The sequence below is a fragment of the Dreissena polymorpha genome, chromosome 1 (assembly GCF_020536995.1).
Source record: "Dreissena polymorpha isolate Duluth1 chromosome 1, UMN_Dpol_1.0, whole genome shotgun sequence".
Taxonomy (NCBI): domain Eukaryota; kingdom Metazoa; phylum Mollusca; class Bivalvia; order Myida; family Dreissenidae; genus Dreissena; species Dreissena polymorpha.
In genome coordinates, this window is record NC_068355.1 from 210,971,374 (window position 1) to 210,985,866 (window position 14,493).

The following is a 14,493-nucleotide window of genomic DNA, read 5'->3' on the forward strand; positions in this document are numbered from 1 at the left end:
TTCATGTTTTCGAAAACCTTCACAGCCAGTCAAGAGGCATAGTTTGTTATAGATTGTAATATACTTTGTTACAAGTTCCTATCACCCACTGTGTTGTTGTTGTTTTCAGCAGAGCACCAGCATTGATATCGAGTTGGCCCAGCAACCACACCAGTCCTACCTGCAGAAGCCCCAGTCCAGATTGACCCTCCCCCTCCATTGACTTCTAACTCCTCCCCCTTGACCTCCTGCCTCAAAAAGTCAGCATCGTTGAACAACTCTGTTCTGCAGGAAATTCTTAGGGTGATTCTGTTCTGACAAACGCAATGCCCACGTCACGTTTTCCAAACATAAGCCTGGGTAGTTTTGTTAAGCTAGAGTTCCGCGTGGGCCTGAAAGGGACGAGTGTTACAGACACGAAAAGTTATAGCAGTAGTTATGGTAACGCTAACAGTCAGTTGTTGCTGTTGGACATCACAACAAATATCATGAAGAATAAAAAGTTCAATCACTTGCTCCAATCTTTATGGGACAAACAGAAATTGAACAGGAGAGAATCAAGGAACAATAAAAGCGTGAGCTTTCCTAGTGGCATACGTCTGCTGTTGATAGTTTGGACAACAGTAGGGTTACGGACTGCCCCAGATTGTCCTCTCAGCGGCCAAAATATCATAATAGAACAGACTTTTGGCAATGTTACTGACAAAAAAAGGCAAAAATGACTTGGTTGTGAACACCAAGAGCGCGATACATCCATGCTGACACAGAAAGGCGGTAATAACTTGGTTTTGAAAACCCAGAGCACAATACATCCATGCTGACACAGAAAGGAAGTAATGACTTGGTTGTGAACACCCAGAGCACGATACATCCATGCTGACACAGAAAATAAGTAATGACTTGGTTGTGAACACCCAGAGCAAGATATATTCATGCTGTTACAGAAAGGCAGTAATGACTATGCTGTGAACACCCAGAGCACAATACATCCATGCTGACACAGAAAGGCAGTAATGACTTGGTTGGGAACACCCAGAGCACAATACATCCATGCTGACACAGAAAGGCAGTAATGACTTGGCTGTGAACACAGAACACGATACACCCATGCTGACACAGAAAGGCAGTAATGACTTGGCTGTGAACACAGAGCACAATACATCCATGCTGAAACAGAAAGGCAGTCATGACTATGCTGTGAACACCCAGAGCACGATATATCCATGCTGACACAGAAAGGCAGTAATGACTATGCTGTGAACACCCAGAGCAAGATATATCCATGCTGACACAGAAAGGCAGTAATGACTATGCAGTGAACACCCAGAGCAAGATATATCCATGCTGACACAGAAAGGCAGTAATGACTATGCTGTGAACACCCAAAACACAATACATCCATGCTGACACAGAAAGGCAGTAATGACTTGGTTGTGAACACCAGGAGCAAGATATATCCATGCTGACACAGAAAGGCAGTAATGACTTGGCTGTAAACACAGAACACAATACACCCATGCTGACACAGAAAGGCAGTAATGACTTGGCTGTGAACACAGAACACATTACACCCATGCTGACACAGAAAGGCAGTAATGACTTGGCTGTGAACACAGAGCTTAATACATCCATGCTGACACAGAAAGGCAGTAATGACTTGGCTGTAAACACAGAGCACAATACATCCATGCTGACACAGAAAGGCAGTTATGACTTGGTTGTGAACACAGAGCACAATACATCCTTGTTGACCCAGAAAGGCAGTAGTGACTTTGCTGTGAACTCAGAGCACGATACATCCATGCTGACACAGAAAGGCAGTAAAGACTTGGTTGTAAACACCCAGAGCACAATACATCCATGCTGACACAGACAGGCAGTAAAGACTTTGTTGTAAACACTAAGAGATCCATACATCCATGGGGTGTGCCACAGCCGCAAATTACGCCCACTATTGTGAACAAAGTTCTTAAAGTGAACACGTCTGGTTTTGTTATGAGCACATAGCACTCCAAGCCCAAAAGGCCTCGCATTAAATTGATGCAAGAGAAGGCTTTGGAAAATAACAGCAGTTTTGTTGTGTGGTCCAGTACGCCCTTCGACTTGCAACCTGAAGAAAGCAGAACTCAAACTCGTCTCTTAGCAATATCAGCAAGGCTAGCATGTCATCTCAGCTTCTTGAACTTCAGGTGAGACCTTACAGTGTTAATTATTTTGTTGAAATTTTGGGGCCGAAATTCAGCCCCATTCTTATCTCATAAAGTCTATATCCATGATTGCTGGCTAAAGTTCTCAATTCATGGTTTCCCGGAAGAAAAAGAATGTTTTGATAGGTTGCAACATTGAGTTAATCAGAACTCAAATTCAGCCTTTGGCAATATCAGCGAGGCCAGCATATCAGCTCAGCTTCTTGAGCTTCAGGTGAGATCATACAGTGTTATTCATTTGTCGAAATTGGGGCCAAAATTGAGTCCCATTCCTAATCTTAAACAGTTTATTTTTTCCATAATCACTGACTAAAGTTCTCAATTCAAGATTTGACCCCAAACAATGTTTTAATAGGTTACAAATTGAGTTTGTTTCCTTATGCAGCTCTATAAGTTGAACCTTAGCACAATTTATCTTGATAACACTTATTCTCAATTTTTAAATTATGTTTAGCAATAACTACAACCATTCTCCCAATTAAATTCAAAACACTATGATTTTTTACGAAGTGTCCCAATCCAAAAATGGTTAAAATAAACTCTGCACAGAGCTAGCCCCTAGTTATAGCACATTTTAAAGTTTTTTAACCAAAATAACTGGCTTAATTATACCCCCACAAACGTGGTTTAGGGGGGTATATAGGAGCGAACTTGTCGGTCAGGCGGTCTGTCGGTCCGTATTAAGTGTCCGCTCTCTAATTCAAGTAGTTTTCATCCAATCTTCACCAAACTTGGTTAGAAGTTGTATGTACATGATGTCTAGGCCAAGTTTGAACATGGGCCTTGCCGGGTCAAAAACTAGGTCACGGGGTCACTTAGTGCGTTTTAAACATTCAGCATGTTGTCCGCTCTCTATTTCAAATAGTTTTCATCCGATCTTCACCAAACTTGGTCAGAAGATGTATCTAGATAATCTTAAGGCCAGGTTCGAACATGGGCCTTGCTGGGTCAAAAACTAGATCACCGGGTCACTTAGTGCGTTTTTTAACATTCAGCATGGTGTACTGTTTTTTATTCAAGTAGTTTTCATCCGGTCTTCACCAAACTTGGTCAGAAGTTTTATATAGATGATGTAAAGGCCATGTTCGAACATGGGCCATGCCAGATCAAAAACTAGGTCATGGGGTCACATTGTGCGTTTTTTAACATTCAGCATGGTGTCCTCTGTCTTATTCAAATAGTTTTCATCCGATCTTCACCAAACTTGGTCAGAAGTTTTATCTAGATGATCTGAATGCCAAGTTCGAACATGGGCCATGCCAGATCAAACAATAGGTCACAGGGTCACTTCGTACGTTTTACACATTGAGCATGGTGTCGGCTCTCTATTTCAAATAGTTTAAATCCGATCTTCACCACACTTGGTCAGAAGTTGTAACTAGATGATGTGTAGGTCAAGTTCAAACATGGGCTATGCTGGGTAAAAAACTAGGTCACGGGGTCACTTAGTGTGTTTTAAACCTCACCATGTTGTCGGCTGTCTAATTCAAGTAGTTTTTATCCAATCTTTACCAAAATTTGTCAGAAGTTGTATCTTGATAATGTCTAGGTCAAGGTTGAATATGGGTCATGCCGAGTCAAAAACAAGGTCATGGGGTCACTTAGTGCGTTTTAAAGATCACAATGTTGTCTGCTCTCTAATTCAAGTAGTTTTCATCACATCTTCACCAAAATTGGTCAGAAGTTGTATCTAGATGATGTCTAGGTCAAGTTGGAATATGGGTCATGCTGGGTCAAAAACTAGGTCATGGGGTATCATAGTGCGTTTTAAACCTCACCATGTTGTCCGCTCTCTAATTGAAGTAGTTTTCATCCAATCCTCACCAAACTTGGTCACAATTTTTATCTAAATGATCTCTTGGACAAGTTTGAACATGGGCCATTCCGGGCCTAAAACTAGGTCACCAGGTCACTTTGTGCATTTTTTAACATTCAGCATGGTGTCCGCTCTATAATTCAATTAGTTTACATCCGATCTTCACCAAACTTGGTCAGAAGTTTTATGGAGATGATCTTAAGGCCAAGTTAGAACATGGGCTTTTCTGGGTCAAAAACTAGGTCAAGAGGTCACTTAGTGCGTTTTAAAAATTGAGCATGGTGTCCGCTGTTTTTTGTGAAGACGACATGCAAAATATTATGTTTCAATGCGTAATATGGGGGTATTTGTCACGTCTGTGACACAGCTCCAGTTTGCTTATTTAACTAAGTTTAATTACTATTTTGAACTCACATCTATTGTTCTTATTAAATGCCATGCAGTTGTATTGTCTCACATTTAAAGTTGTTATGTCTCAGGTATAAGTCATAAACTTTCACATTTAAAGGTGTGCAGACTCACACTTAAATATGTAGACTGTAACATTTATAGTTGTGTTGTCTCACATTTTAAGCTGCTGAGTATCACATTTAAAATTATGTAGCCTCACATTTAAAGTTCTATAGTCACACAATTAAAGGTGTGCAGTCTCACATTCTTAATTGCTCAAGTAATGCCTGTTTTTGATTTACAAAAAATAAATATAACACCTTGCTACAAACCCAAAAATTCCAATATCAAGTTGGTGCATGTAAAACATTGATACTACGTTATTCTGAGTTCTAATTGGTGAAAAATTAATTGCAATATTCTAAATATCAATTAAAGGCACGATGTTTGGCATTTAAAAAACAGGTCTGTAAAGTAAGGTGTTGCAAGGCTTATTCATGTGTCACTAAACAATCCGGTTTTAGTTTACTTTCCATTTCCTTTTCAGTGAACTTTACTAGCAAACATGACTAACGTCATTGAAGTGAAAGTCGATGACAACCCCCTTCTTGCACAAATACTACAATTGCTTAAGAAATTCAGCATGGAGACGTCTTGCGTCAGACTACCAAGCCTCCTATCAATATCTTCTTCCATGTTGGCTATATCAACACTTCCAACAGCAGAGCCTTGGTGAGTTCGACTTCCGTCTCTGCATCGATGTCGCTTAGCAACAATTGGATGATTGCGTCGACAAATTAGGCCGGACAAGTTGCTCGAACTGAAACGATCTGATTCAACAGGTAGAGCAGGCGTTGCCTGACACGTCCGTTAATGTGACTGACCACGATATGTTGTTCTCGAAAAATGGGAACCTTAGGCCTGGAGAGCAGTATGCGATTGACGCCATTCAACAACAGTTGTTGTCGGCAATTCTTGGGTTTGGGGTGGCAACTTCGGCGTCGGGACTCACTCCATCTCTGTCTATGGCCCAGTCACAGCAGCAGCAGCAGCAACAAGAACAATAAGTAGTATCTTAGCGGTGTTCTGGGATATGGGGATTCATGTATGTGCTTAAATTGTCATCCCAGATTAGCCTATGCAGACTGCACATACATTAAGCCCTATTAAAGTGTCATCCCAGATTAGCCTGTGCAGACTGCACATACATAAAAACCTATTAAAGTGTCATCTCAGATTATCCTGTGCAGACTGCACATACATTAAGTCCTATAAAAGTGTCATCCCAGATTAGCCTGTGCAGACTGCACATTCATTTAGCCCTATTTTCCCAGAATGAGGCTTATATACTACACTTAACATCAGTATTTTATGTGCCTGAAAAGTTCCTAGCATCAAATGGGAATAATGTGCTTTTACATTGATCACACTTAGTAAATACAATGCAAATAGCACTTGATCTGATATCAATTTTAATCATAGAAGGTCAGGGCATTAAGTTTTGTATATTTTCGACCGACATTCAGCCCCTGAACCAAAAGTTAATCCTTGCATACAAATCTGCTTTAATATAATTTTTAAATTATATTTAATTTTAGTAAAATAATTACGTAAAAGCCTTCAGCTCATTTTAATATCATAAATACGTTACCTGTTATCTCTAGCTTACCCCTTTCCAAGGGAGTTATTTCATCCGGAAAATATTCAAGCGCTGGGAATCGTCCACCTCTATAAGAATCCAAATCAGGTTAAACATAGTACAATGCAACCTAACAGGAAATCAAGAACCACAACTCATCTTTCCTTTCCGGATAAAACCATGTGCACGCCTATTTTAGGCTCAGGACTTATGTGTTCTTTTCACTGTGTTTTTGGCGGAGTTTAAAAGGATAAAGTTTATTTATCTTTTATTTGTATCATTCGGTTTATATTTCTATACTTTTTGTTGCAGTAATTGTCATATTTCTGCTTTTGCTGGGTTTCTTTGTTTGTATCGTCGCTCATGTACATGACGTCATGAGCACGTGAACCACGAGGAATTCGTGCCTATTCCCCAATAAGTAATTGAGGTCAATTGGACAGCGTTCTTTGTGTTTACATTTTGTGGTTTAACTTTTTATTTGAATTTATAATCATTAATTTGTTGTTTTTTTTTGTAGGTTCTTTCTGTTTCTTTTATTTCAGAATGAACTTACAGGATAGAGGTTCTTGTGGTCATATCAAAGCAAGGTGGGATTCCCACGATACTTGCTTGGCATGTACCGGTTGCACATTTAATAACAAATGTGCGGTTTGCGATTTGTGGGCTTACGACGTATGGACAAAAGCAGGTCGCCGGAGGACGTCGATCAGCCGCAAACGCAACGAACCTCCATCCGACGTTGATTACCCGGTGACTCCACTGGTCAAGGATGACCAGCGGTTTTGTCAGTCACCGAGTACCGGGCAAGATGGTGTTGTTGTCAGTCGATCGTCATCAGATCTTATGACTCACACCATGCATACCGGCGACATTGATCATGGAACGACTGGATCAATGTCAGACCACATGGCAGCCGCCATTCTACGGTCTTTGTCCGGTGACGTAACCGGTCATAATATGACCGGCCGGTCACCGGTCCGGTCCGGTCACCGGTCATGTCACCGGTCCGGTCCGGTCATGTCACCGGTCCGGTCACCGGTCCGGTCCGGTCACCGGTCCGGTCCGGTCATTGATCACCGGTCCGGTCCGGTCACCGGTCTGGTCACCGGTCCGGTCCGGTCCGGTCACCGGTCAACAGTCATCAGTTGGGCCTGCCACCGATAACACCAATCGCCGGTCAAGAAGAACTCGGTCTTCATCATCGGCGTATTCTTCTACATCCGATTCGTCGTCGAATACATCGTCTTCATCAAGGAGTGGACATCGGACACGCTCTTCTTCGTCGAGCAGTTATCATCGTCGCGGCGCTCATAAGCGATCACGTCGTCACTCACGGAGACGGTATTTCAAAAAAATCTCGATCACATCGCAGCCGATCCACATCTCGACAGCGCAGCCGATCCAGATCTCGACATTGCAGGAAACGAGGACGTCGGCAACGTTCACGTAGACAGCATCGGACTTACCATACGTATAGTCGTTCACCATCGTGTTCCGTTATGGAATCGCATGTTTCCATGCCAAATGTGTCGGTTCCAACGTTGACTGCCACACGTATTGCATCTTCAGGAGCTCATCTCACTACTACGGCGTCAGTGTCAACACCACGGGTATCATCTACAGTATCTAGTCGTGTACCCCCTACAGCTACCCTGTCGAATCCTGATACACTATGGATACAGAATTCGGCGGGACATTTTGTACCGGTCAATGCTGATAATTTACCTTCTTCCGGTTTACATTATCAGTTTACTGACGTCGGGGATGATCATTCGCTGTTACCAGACAATTACAATCCGGTACAAGATATTCTCACTTCTGTTCCTGCTGATTCTATACAAACCGCTGGTGTTGTAGAGAGTGAGGCTGATTCAGATGCAGAATCTAATGTTGAGACGGATCAATATTTAGCTCCGATTGGTCAGATCTATGAACTGATGTTTCGTACTCTTGGTGAAGATTACTGTCCAAGACCTGCTGAACTGTCTTCAAATGCGACGATTTCTGTGACAGAACAACTTTTTCGTACATTTGATCCCAACAGGGTTATTAAGTAGACGGCTCGTCCTGACCCACGACTTCCCATTGGTTCTACTGTTCTATCTGTTCTTCAATCATTGGAATCAGCTAATAAGACTATTCCAAAACGAGGAGAAACATGGAAAATTCCTAAGGAACTAGCTGATCCAAAACAACAGGAAGGTAGTAAAAGTTACAAACCTCCTGTACCACATGCAACATCTGGGTTGGATTTTTCAAAACTTCCGGTTCCAGATCCGGACATAAGCAAGCTATCTCTTGTAATGCCAAGTGGTTCCAATTCAGTTTCTGTTCCGTTTTCAATGTTGGAAACTTGGGAAATGAGGGAACGTAGATCATTAGGTTTGACTAACCAAATTGACTTCATGCTAGCGACAATTTTACAAATGGTGTGTGATTGGTCGGAATCTGTTCCGGAGGAACTCCGTGATTTGTTAATTCATCTCTCACGGACCACACTGGCCTTATCTCACACTTCTGCTTCTTCAATGTCCGAGATGCTAAGGATTCGTAGAGATCTTATCCTTACTTCTTTACCTAAAGATTTTCTGTTGGAACCTGGTATGAACTCGCTCAGAACAGCTCCTCTCACATCAGGGTTTCTTTTTGGTGGAAGGATACAAGAAGCAATCACAGCTGACAAGGATGACCAACTTCATGCTTCTTTAGCTAGAAACAACTCTGGACAACGCCAAGGGGTCTTTAAGCATCCTGCTTCTAGGCTACCAGCAGTTCCAGCATTCAAGACGGCTAAGAGAAATAACCTTTTCTCTAAAAAGCCTTCTTTTAATCCACGGTCAGGTCCTAATAGGCAGTCTTCCTATAACAGACCTTCTTTGTCACACAAGTCTTCTAATAAAGATTCTGGGAAAAAGGGCAAACCCAAGCCGGGACAGAGGAATTTCAAACCTTCTACCGGCAGGGGCGCACCTCCTGCTTATCAGCCCTAGGTCCCTTCCCTTTCTACCGCCACAACCTCCGATGCCGGAAATACCAGTCGGGGCCAGACTTTTCCACTTCTCAAATCGATGGCTTCAAATTACTTCAGACGCATGGGTTCATTCTCTTGTGACAAAAGGCCTGACTTTTCAATTCGAAAAAAGGCCTCCACTTTCTCGCGTCCCTATAGAGCTGGTATCTCGGCATCCACATATTCCAGAGTCCATTCTCGGGCTCTTGGAAAAACAGGCGGTAGAAAGGGTTCAAGATCCTTATTCTCCAGGATTTTACAGTCGTCTTTTTCTTGTTCAAAAGAAAAATGGTTCCTGGAGACCAGTAATAGATTTAAAAGTGTTCAACATGTATCTCCTCAAACCAACTTTCAAAATGGAGACTCCTTCTTTCATACGGGAATCCATCAAACCCCTGCACTGGGGGGTGTCTTTGGATCTGGAAGATGCTTACTTCCATGTTCCTATACATCCCAACTACCGAAAGTACTTGCGATTCGCCTTTCAAGGCCAAGTCTACCAGTTCCGGTCTATGCCTTTCGGGTTGGCGACAGCCCCACGAGTTTTTACCAAACTAATGTCGGCAGTCGGATCACACCTCAGAGTTCACGGGATTATTCTTCTTCAGTATTTCGACGACTGGCTCTTACACCAGCTCGATCGTCAATTGCTTCTGTACAACCTAGAATTCTCTTGGAAGGAGCTCCTCTCGTTAGGGCTCCTTCTCAATGCAGACAAATCAGACCTCATTCCTTCACAGGACTTTACGTTTGTGGGAATGAATTTCTTGACCCACATCAATCGGGTCAGAGTGTCTATTCAACGTATATCAGACCTTCTGATGAAGGTCAACTGGGTTTTGTCCCAATCTCATATAACAGCTCAAGAATTCCTCTCTCTCAACGGTATCCTGAGCTCAGTAGCAGACTTTGTGCAGTTGGGACGTCTCTTCCTTAGTAACGTCCTCTTCAGCACTATCTCTCAGCTTGTTGGAAATGGTCTCCAGGCAATCTATTAACACAGATTCCAATCCTTCCCTCCTTAAGGTCTCATCTTCAGTGGTGGCTAGACGAGGAGACTCTGTTGGCAGGAGTACCCCTTCTTCCCCCGCAACCGTCATTATATCTAATAACGGATGCGAGCAAGGAAGGGTGGGGTGCTCACCTGGAACCTCTCAGTCTGATAATTTCAGGGTTGTGGTCTCATCAGGAATCTCACCTTCATATCAACAATCTAGAAATGCGAGCAGTATTTCTAGCTGTATCTCATTTCCAATCACATCTTCGAGACTCTTGTGTGATGGTGTCAACAGACAACACATCTGTGGTGGCTTACATCCAGGCACAGGGGGGAACACATTCTCAATCCCTGTATCTGGAAACCAGAAAATTACTTGTTCTTTGCAAAACACTCAACATTCATCTGCTGGCAAAATATATACCAGGTCGCCTCAACGCCCTGGCGGATGGTTTGTCTCGCAAACACCAGTTACTTCCATCGGAGTGGACACTTCATCAAGAAGTGACCAACCAGATCTTTTTCAAGTTCGGTTATCCCCTGGTCGATCTATTTGCAACCAGACACAATCACAGACTTCCTCTGTATGTGAGTCCAGTTTACGATCCAGCAGCGTGGGCAATCGACGCGCTTTCGTTCGCATGGGACCAACTGGATGCTTACGCCTATCCCCCACCCATTCTAATTCCCCAAATATTGGGGAAAATCAGGGTGAGCTCTTGCAGGATACTCCTGATTGCCCCTTGGTGGCCCAGAAGATCTTGGTTCAACGATCTTCTCAGTCTCCTGTACGATTATCCCAGGAATCTTCCTCACAGGTCAGATCTTCTGTCTCAAAGCGGCAGACTACATGCGGACCCAAAAATGTTCCACTTACACGTCTGGCCGTTATCAGGCAATCTTTGCAGAAGAAATGTTTTTCTGTCAGGGCTTCAACCCTCGTTGCTTCTGCAAGGAGAAAATCCACCAGAGCAGTCTATGATGCTCGTTGGAAACTCTTCTCCAATTGGTGTTTTCGAGGGAAAATTAATCCCCTCAAGACGAATAGCGGATTTTCTCATTTATCTTTTTGATGATAAGAAACTTTCTCTTAGTTCCATCAAAGGATACAGATCTATGATTTCGCATACATTGGCTTTCACTAAGTCTTCACAAGTCTGTGCTGATCCAGCTATTTCAGAACTTGTTCGAGCTATGGAACTTAGTCGTCCTGTATCTCGTACACTTGCTCCTAAATGGGATTTAGCTTGTGTGCTTGGTTCCCTTATTAAGGCTCCCTATGAACCTCTTGATCAGGCTTCATTACAATTCCTAACATGGAAGACCGTTTTCCTTCTTACTATGGCTTCAGCCAAACGGAGAAGTGAAATTCATGCTCTTTCTATCGAGGATAGTCATCTTCGTTTTGACTCTTCTGATGGTTCTGTTACATTGTTGTGTCAGTCAGGATTCCTTGCTAAAAATCAACTCCCCTCTATGGCTTCCAAACCCTTCAAAGTTCCAAGTCTATCTAGAACTTGTGGACATGAAGATGATGATAGACTCCTTTGCCCGGTTAGGGCTTTGAAGTTCTACCTTAAAAAGGTAAAGTCTATTCGAGGTTCTCGCAAGAGACTTTTCATTCCATTAAAAGGGGGGGGGGCGATGTGTCTGCGGCTTCTATTTCTCGTTGGATAGCCTCGACTATAAGGAAAGCTTATTCTTCTCTTTCATCGAGGGATTTATCCCTGTTTAAGATAAGACCGCATGAATTAAGAGCTCTTTCGGCTTCGTGGGCTTATATTAATCAGACCCCACTATCTGAAGTGCTTCAAGCTGCTTTCTGGAGGAATCCGACCACCTTCTCCTCTTTTTATCTTCGTTCTCTTGAGTGCCAACAAGACAATTTGTATAAGTTGGGTCCTCTTGTAGTGGCTCAAACTGTAGTTTCTTCTATGGCGTAAGTACACTGGTGCCATCCGAGAATTAAGTACTATACTCTACTAACAAAGATTATAAGAGGACTTGATTCTACTATCTCTGGCTGTAAACCCTCTATATGGGTTTTGCTGTGATGGGAAAAAAATATGCGAACCTTCCCGCCGCAGCTGCAAAATCAGCTAGAGATAACAGGTAACGTATTTATGATATTAAAACAAATTTTCTTAAGTAAAATTCATTTTAATTATTAAATACTTACCTGTTATCGGTAAGTCCCACCTCCCACCCCGCTCATCGCCTTTTTATGTTTGCGTAAAGGAAAGATGAGTTGTGGTTCTTGATTTCCTGTTAGGTTGCATTGTACTATGTTTAACCTGATTTGGATTCTTATAGAGGTGGACGATTCCCAGCGCTTGAATATTTTCCGGATGAAATAACTCCCTTGGAAAGGGGTAAGCTAGAGATAACAGGTAAGTATTTAATAATTAAAATGAATTTTACTTAAGAAAATTTGTTTTAAAATTATTTTCTTCATGTATTTTCAATATTTATTTAAATTCTTGGATTTTGTTTTAATAGCCTGTTCCTACAGGAACCCATGCAATCATAGATCGGTACCTAGCTGAACAACAGGCTGTCTGGTCAGCTGGGCCCAGACGCCCAGTGACACTTCCTGGCCCAGGACCTTGGGGCAAATGCTCAACTAGTCCTACCTGCAGGGTGGAGCCACTCTGAACCTGGGGCTCCATACTTTCTTGGCCAGCGGCCAAGATTACCTTGTCAATGAGGTAGGTTGGTAATGTACATGTAATTAACCATTTATAATGTGCAGTGATTAACTCCAAATTTTAATTTAAACAGTTTGTGTTAAATATTGATAAAACTCTATCCTGGCTGCTAACTTAAACAAATCATTTATGTAAGTGTTAAATATTTATAATAGCCGCCATTTGTATTGCCTTGAAAGGGCTCAGTTGGGGGGGGCGTACACATGTGTCCTTGTTTGTAATTCTCCCCGTCCTTACTTTCATCCTTATGTCCGACCCACCTTTTAGTGTTGCATGTAATTTAATAAATATTGGTTCCTGAGGGACACAAAATGTTTATATCAAGTGTACAATATATAGAAGGCTATGTTTGTATCAAGTGTTTAATGTATATCCCATTTGTATCAAGATCCTTCAAACATAATTTATTTCTTAAATATTTGTTTACTCAAACAACATTGATTGACTTCTTATATAACTGATGCCATTTCAGAATGCATTAAATAATTTTGTTTACAGGGACACATTCCTGGGATGCCCTAAGGTCTTTCTATCTGTTCACAGAGGTCTTATACTCATAAGTTCAAGCCCAGTGAGCGATGTTCACATTATCAAACTCTGCATCTCAATAGTTAAGTCACCTTGCCGTTGCAAACGTGTTCACTGTGACAAAGCATTCAGGAGACCCAGTCGTAATAGCCTAAACCGTTTGATGCAATTAAGCTTACACAAATACCCAATAGGTAAAACCCAATACAAACTGGGGTTTCTGCTCTTCTATTAATTGACCAGTTTATCTAATCTAAGTTTAAGGGTTCAGCCACAAACAACTGTATCTAATATAGAAATGTGAATTTAATGCAAAACTTGCAAGCTAAACCCTCAAATTTGCATTTTAAATTTAACATCTTTAGTTACATTAAAACTCAAAACCACAACAACAATAACATGAAACAATTTATGAGCAGGTACCAACATATTTGACTCTTTAAATCTTGACAAAATCAGGTTCCATATTAACTGTATGTATGGTTTTTAAACTAACATTGAATTACGAAGAGGGATCAGTGATGTTCGTAGCTTTTAGTTTAGGGGGGGGTATATAGGAGTGAACTTGTCTGTCGGTCTGTCTGTCTGTCTGTCGGTCGGTCCGTATTAAGTGTTTAAATATGGGTCATGCTGGGTCAAAACATAGGTCGCGGTGCCACTTAGTGCGTTTTAAACATTCAGCATGTTGTCAGCTCTTTAATTCAAGTAATTTTCATCCAATCTTCACCAAACTTAGGTTGACGTTTTATCTAGATGATCTCTAGACCTAGTTTGAACATGGGCCATGCCGGGCAAAAACCTAGGTCACGGGGTCACTTAGTGCATTTAATGCATTGAGCATGGTGTCTGCTCTCTGTCTCTTATTGACGAAGTCTACTTCCGATCTTCATCAAACTTGGTCAGAAGTTTAATATAGATGATATCTAGGCCATGATTGAACACTGGCCATTCTGGGGAAAACAAACTAGGTCAATGGGTCACTTAATGCGTTTTACACATTCAGTATGGTGTCCGCTCTCTTTTTCAAGTACTTATCATCCCCTTCTCAACAAACTTGGTCGAAAACTTAATCTAGATGACCTTTAGGCCATGTTCGAACATGGGCCATTCCGGGCCATAAACTAGGTCAAGGGGTCACGGGTGCGTTTTACACATTTAGCAAGGTTTTCCCTATTTCAAGTACCTTTCATCCCCTCTTCATGTGGGGGTATTCGTC

General features: G+C 42.0%; 1 protein-coding gene across 9 annotated transcripts in view; it reads left to right on the forward strand.

Moving 5' to 3' along the window:
- Positions 1-14,493, forward strand: part of LOC127864858 (uncharacterized) — a 322,960-nt gene that overhangs the window by 9,537 nt on the left and 298,930 nt on the right. For 3 of the 9 annotated variants that reach the window (XR_008042319.1, XR_008042314.1, XR_008042322.1), the window contains 4 exons: positions 110-2,168; positions 4,940-5,234; positions 12,541-12,749; positions 13,248-13,381. The exons of 4 other annotated variants lie outside the window; for them this stretch is intronic. The gene's annotated coding sequence lies outside the window, so the exon portion shown is untranslated. Of the gene's footprint in view, positions 1-109; positions 2,169-4,939; positions 5,235-12,540; positions 12,750-13,247; positions 13,382-14,493 lie in introns of those variants that run through there. 2 more of the 9 variants (XR_008042321.1, XR_008042317.1) reach the window with 2 other exon arrangements.